Here is a 6911-nt window from a genome sequence, read left to right as displayed (position 1 = left end):
GGTGGTCAGCAGCACCGGAGCGTCACAGGGGACTGTGCTTTCACCAGTCCTGTTCACCCTGTATACGTCTGACTTCAGGTACAACTCAGAGTCATGCCACATGCAGAAGTTTTCAGACGACACTGCAATAGTGGGGTGTATCAGAGATGGGCAGGAGGATGAGTACAGGAACCTGGCAGATGACTTTGTGCAGTGGTGCAATCTCAACCATATGCAGCTGAACATTTCCAAAACCGAAGAGATGGTGGTGGACTTCAGGAGGACTAAGCCACTTATGCTGTCAGTCTCCATTGAAGGGGTCAATGTGGAGGTGGTCAGCACATACAAATACCTAGGGGTACACCTGGCCAATAAACTGGACTGGTCAGCCAACACTGATGCACTCTACAGGAAAGGGCAGAGTCGGCTCTACTTCCTCAGGAGGCTGCCGTCTTTCAATGTCTGCAGTAAGCTCCTCTGGATGTTTAACCAGTTTGTCATCGCCAGTGTCCTTTCTTATGCCATTGTGTGCTGGGGAGGCAGCATTAAGAAGAGGGACGCTGGGCGACTGGAAAGGCTGGTAAGGAAAGCTGCCTCTGTAGTTGGAATGGAGCTGGAGTGCATAATATCAAAAGCAGAGAAAGGACACTGAACAGGATGCTGGCAATCCTGGACAATGACCGCCACTCACTATATAACACACTTAACAGCCAGAAGAGCATCTTCAGCAGCAGACTCCTGTCTCTGACATGCTCAACAGACAGGTTAAGAAGGTCCTTGGGCCATTCAGTTATACAACATCACACAAAACGGGAGGAGAGAATTGGACTTTTCGGTCTCTTTCTGCTCCTTCCACCACATCACCTTTGTCTACCATCCTCTATCCAATATCTGTCTGACTGTCCTAATAGGCTATATTAGCCCTATACATGGACAGTGCATGGACAGTGATGACGGATACAGGGCGAATGCAAGTAGACACTGGTACACGCGTCTCAATGGTATGTGAATCTCTATACAGAGATAAGCTGCAGCACCTCACTCTTTGGGAGACCAAGTTGAAGTTAAGGACCTACACAGGTGAGCCAGTGCCCGTGTTAGGATTTGTGGATGTGACAGTGGAACACAACAAACAGAAAAAGGTTCTCCCATTGTACATTATTCAAGGGACCGTCCAGCGCTGCTCGGCCGCAGGTGGCTGGAAAAGCTCAGACTGAACTGGCAAGAGGTGTTCTTAGTCAGGGAAGGGGACACGCGTCCTCTGCTGGAGATTTTAAAGAAATACTCCCAGGTTTTTGATGGAGAACTTGGCAGCATGCAGGACATTATCGTTAAGCTGTCAGTCAAACCAGGAAGCACCCCAAAGTGCCTTAAAGTAAGACCGGTACCATACGCCATAAAACCGAAGGTAGAGGCAGAACTAGATAGGTTAGTGAAGAATGGTGTATTGGAACCCGTGACCACACGTGAATGGGCTACACCCATTGTTCCAGTCATAAAAAAAGATGGGGCCCCAAGGACCTGCGGTGATTTTAAAATTACTGTAAAACTACCCGTAGAACAGTATCCATTACCCCTCATTGAGGACCTCTTTGCAGGTTTATCCGTGGGGCAAAAGTTTAGCAAGATAGACTTATGTCAGGCCTATCTACAGATGCATGTTGATCCAGAATCACAGGAACTGTTAACCATAGTAACCCAAAAAGGGCTGTACCGGTACCGGAGGCTTCCTTAATTCCCGAATTACTTCGGCTCCAGCACTCTTCCAAAGAGCAATGGACCAGATTTTGGGTGGAATTCCAGGGGTTCAGTGCTATCTGGATGACTTGCTCATCACAGGACCAGACGAGCAGTCACACCTGAGGAACCTAGAAGCCGCACTAAAAAAACTGGAAGAATACGGTCTTAGGGTCCGGAAAGATAAGTGCGAGTTCTTCCAGCCTGCGGTCGAATACCTGGGACATGTAATTGATGCCGCCGGACTTCATAAGGCACCATCAAAGGTGAAGGCAATTCTGGAGGATCCCTCCCCAACAAATGTGAGTCAGTTGAGATCATTCCTTGGCCTGCTAACATACTATTCAAAGTTTGTACCTAATCTTGCAAATAGGCTAAAGCCGCTTCATGTCCTTCTCAACAAAACCACTCCATGGAAGTGGACAGACACATGTGAAACAGCTTTCAGAGAAGTGAAGACAGCCCTGGCACAATCAGAGGTTCTCACCCACTTTGACCCCAGATTACCGCTTCAGCTGGCGTGTGATGCCTCACCGTATGGGGTGGGTGCAGTAGTGTCACACATCATGCCATCAGGTGAAGAGAGACCAATTGCCTTTGCATCGCGGACACTGAGCAAGGCAGAAAGTAATTATGCTCAGATTGAGCGTGAAGCACCGTCAATTGTGTTTGGAGTGAAAAAATTCCACCAATACCTTTATGGAAGAAAATTCACATTACTGATGGATCATCGACCCCTCACCTCTATTTTTGGTCCTCACAATGGCGTTCCATCACTCGCGGCCAGTCGCATGCAGCGATGGGCACTGCTGTTGTCCGCCCACCAGTGTGACATCAAATATAGGAAGGCGGAACAGCATGATAATGTGGATGGGCTCTCAAGGCTCCCCCTGCCTGTCGCACACACTGAGCCAAAACAAACAGAGATTTTCTATTTCAAGGAAGTGACATCTGCTCCAGTAACCTCGACTCAGTCGAAGAGACATACTCACACCGATCCGGTCATGGCCGAGGTTATGGACATAGTCACTCGGGGGGAAAAGAGGGGAAATGACACCGAGGCTGAAGCCTTACCTAGTGAGAAAAAATTAACTCTCGGTCCAATCTGGGTGCCTATTGTGGGGTTATCGTGTCATTATTCCACCACCACTTAGGGAAAAAGTACTTGACGAGCTGCACTCTGGACACTGTGGTGTGGTAAGAATGAAGGAAATCGCACGCAGCTATCTCTGGTGGCCAGGCCTAGATTCAGCTATTGAGGAGAAAGCAAAATCATGTTTCGCCTGCCAGAAAGTGAGGAACCTTCCACAGCTGGCTCTCTTACATCCATGGGACTGGCCGACAGATCCATGGCAAAGAATCCATGTAGACTTTGCTGGGCTACTAGAGAAACAGATGTTCTTAGTAGTAGTGGATGCTCATAGTAAATGGCCCGAGGTTACCGTCATGAAGAGCACCTCCTCAGAGAAAACCATTGAAGAGCTACAAGTCAAGATTCGCTCGTTTTGGTCTACCACAACAGCTTGTCAGTGATAACGGCCCACAACTGATGAGTTCAAGGCTTTCATGGAAGAGAACGGTATTCAGCACATTAAGTCTGCGCCATATCACCCGGTGACAAATGGGCTTGCAGAGAGATTTGTTCAGACCATGAAGCAAGCTCTCAAGTCTTCTCAGGGGACCCAATCCCTCAACCGGCCTCTAAATGCTTTCCTGTTGGCATATCGCAACACGCCTCATGCAACAACAAAGGTGTCTCCCGCCACGGCTCAGCTCAATAGACACCTCCGCACTCGAATCGACCTCTTGAGACCGCAGAGGACAAGCAAGATTGTGCACGTGCAACAGAGAGCTCAAGTGGAGAGACGCACAAAAGCAAAGTTCCGCAGCTTCACAGCCGGAGATAGGGTCCTAGCCCGAAGCTATACCAGAGGTGCCAAATGGACTCCGGCAACCGTAATTGCAAAAACCGGCCCTTTGTCATACACCATAGAAACCAGTGACAATCTCATATGGAGAAGACACATGGATCAACTGCTTCATGCATCTGGGTCCAGTGATGAGCCGCCTCAGCGACCAACGTTGATTCCAGTGCCGGAGGCATACCAGGAGCCGCTTCCATCACCAGAAGAACCTCAGAATCAGCCTGTCGCTGTGCCTTCAGCTCTGGGCACACCAGAACCTGCTCCGGTGCCTACCATGGGCATCACTTCACCTCAAAGGGGAGTTCCACAGTCCCCACCAAGTAAAAATCTGACTGACTTATCTCTGGGCCGCACTCACCCCCAAAGAGTCAGGTGTCTGCCAAATAGACTGTCTTTGTAGGGTAGTCTAGAGTCTAACCCTCTACATTGGGGCAGAATAATCCCCAGGGTTCAGTCTGGGAATTGAGGCACTCTACCCTCTTTCCCTAGTTTAAGTTCTGTAGCTGTAGTATAATTTGTTGAATGTTACTTGTAGAATAGAAAGCATGGCAATGGAGAAATGTTTTGTTTCTGTTAAGGGGAGCATCAAATGTAAGGGGGGAGGGATATGTTGTTTTTGCATGTGCATTGCTGTACTTGTAGTCCTGTACATATGCATTGCTGTACTTGTAGCCCTGTACATATGCATTGCTGTACTTGTAGTCCTGTACATATGCGTTGCTGTACTTGTAGTCCTGTGTGAGAACGAGAATAAACACAGAGCACCGTGGTACTTCCACACATCTCGTAGTATTCCATTCATTGAAATATTCGAGCATGAGCAGGTATACAACAGATATGTGTGTATATGTGTGTATGGATAAGCTACTGGATGCCTAAAATTTCCCTCGGGATGAATAGAGTATCTATCTATCTATCTATCTATCTATCTATCTATCTATCTATCTAATGTGTAGTTATTTGCATTACTGTCACCTTCCTGTCAGCTTTGACCAGTCTGGCCATTCTTCTCTGACGTCTCCCATTAACAAGGAGTTTCTGTCTGCAGAACTGCTGCTCACTGCTCACTGTTTTCTTTTTTTGCACCATTCTTTGCTCTAATGTGCGTGAAAATCCCAGAGATCAGCAGTTTCTAAGATACTCAAACCACCCTCTCTGCCACGAAACAATCATTCCACGGTCAAAGGACTTAGATCACATTTTTTCTTATTCTGATGGTTGATGTGAACATTAACTGAAGCTCCAGACCCGTATCTACATGACTATATGCATTGCGCTGCAGCCACACAATTGGCTAATTAGATAATCGCATTAATAAGTAGGTGTAATAAAGTAAAAATTGAGGTCCTATTTGAACCGATCGAAGGCATTGCAGTATCAACTCTTTACAACAACTTTTTGGATACCTTTGTATACCTTAGTATACCTTAGTATACCTTTTGAAGTTTCATTTTGATCGGAAACTTTCAACCTTGCCATCTACTTTGTGGAATATCTAACACTTTTTGGTCATTTCTGGCTAGATTCAACTTTGGCATTGTATAATATTTGACCTCATTTTTCTTGTGGCTTTTTAAAAACAAATACACAAACTAGTATTTCAAGTTTAGATACCTGCTAAAACATAGCAGTAACAACTCAATGTTTTGTACCTAATTCTGCCAATTATACCTTTTGAAGAACAAAAAGTTTCATTTTTATCAGACTTTCCACCTTACATTCCACCTTTCCAACTACTTGGTTGAATATGCATTTTTGGTCATGTTCTGGCCAGAACCAATAAATTATCTATTTGCCTCCATTTTCCTTGTGGCTGTTCTTCACCAACATACAGTAAAGTGAAAAAATTGGGACACCCTATGGAAAATTGTGTTTTTTTAAACATTTTTAGACATATGGATATTTAATATCAATTTTAACAAAACTGAGAGGTTCAAGTAATATAACTAAACAAGTAAAACCGAAGAAAATCCTTTTTAAAACTTTCTGTAAAATGTAATAAAATAAAAATGCAATTTCTGGTGAGGAATAAATTAGGACATCCCCACATTTTTTCCCACCTAAAATGGCTGAAATCACACACAGGTGTATCACATCAGGTGCACATGATTAGAACATTGTTACTCAGCATTTTGAAGGAGGCTTGCCCTATTTAAACCTCAGACATTTAGTTTGGTGTGCTCCTGACTGTCGACGTGAGGCCTTCAGAAAGAAGATTGTAGCAGCTCATGAGTCTGGTAAGGGATTTACAAAGATTTTGAAATCAGCCATTCCACTGTCTGGAAAATAGTCTACAAGTGGAGGACATTCAAAACAACAGCCAACATGCCCAGTCTGGCTGTCCAAGCAAGTTCCTGAGAGCAGAGCGCAAGATGCTAAAATAAATCTCCAAAACCCCTAAAATGTCATCACGGGACCTACAGTGACTGTTGATGTGAAAGTGCATGCCTCTACAATCAGAAAGAGACTGCACAAGTTCAACTTTCATGGGAGGTGTGCAAGGAGGAAACCTTTACTCTCCAAGAGAAACATTAAGGCCAGACTGAAGTTTGCCAGAGAGAACCTGTTCTAAAAGTTCTGAGTCTAAAATTGAATTATTTGGACACCAGAACAGAGGACATGTTTGGCGCACACCAAATACAGCATTCCAAGAAAATAACCTCATACCAACTGTGAAGCATGGAGGTGGAACTGTCATGGTTTGGGGATGCTTTGCTGCAGCAGGACCTGGCCAGCTCACCATCATAGAATCTATCATGAATTCTACAGTGTACCAGTGGGTGCTTGAGGAACATGTGAGACTATCTGTAAAAAAATTAAAGCTGAAGCCAACATGACAATGACATGACATGACTGGACCCAACATGACAATGACCCAAAACATACCAGTAAATCCACCAAGGACTGGCTGAAAACTAAGAAGTGGAGAGTCCTGGAATGGCCCAGTCAAAGCCCAGATCATAATCCCATTGAGATGCTGTGGGGTGACTTGAAACGGGCTGTACATGCAAGAAACCCCTCAAACATCTCACAGGTTAAAGAATTCTGTGTTGAGGAGTGGGGCAAACTTTCCTCAGACCGATGTCAGAGACTGGTAGATGGTTACAAGAAGCGTCTCACTGAAGTTATTTCAGCCAAAGGAGGTAAAACTAGGTATTAGGGGGTAGGGTGTCCTAACTTTTTCCTCAGTTAGAATATGCATTTATGTTGATGTGAGTAAAACGAGGTTAATTTTTGTTGTTTACCTGCAATTAGATCACTTTCTTTTCC

Source organism: Conger conger, chromosome 16, assembly GCF_963514075.1.
Source record: "Conger conger chromosome 16, fConCon1.1, whole genome shotgun sequence".
Classification (NCBI taxonomy): Eukaryota; Metazoa; Chordata; class Actinopteri; order Anguilliformes; family Congridae; genus Conger; species Conger conger.
This window is presented reverse-complemented; position numbering follows the sequence as displayed.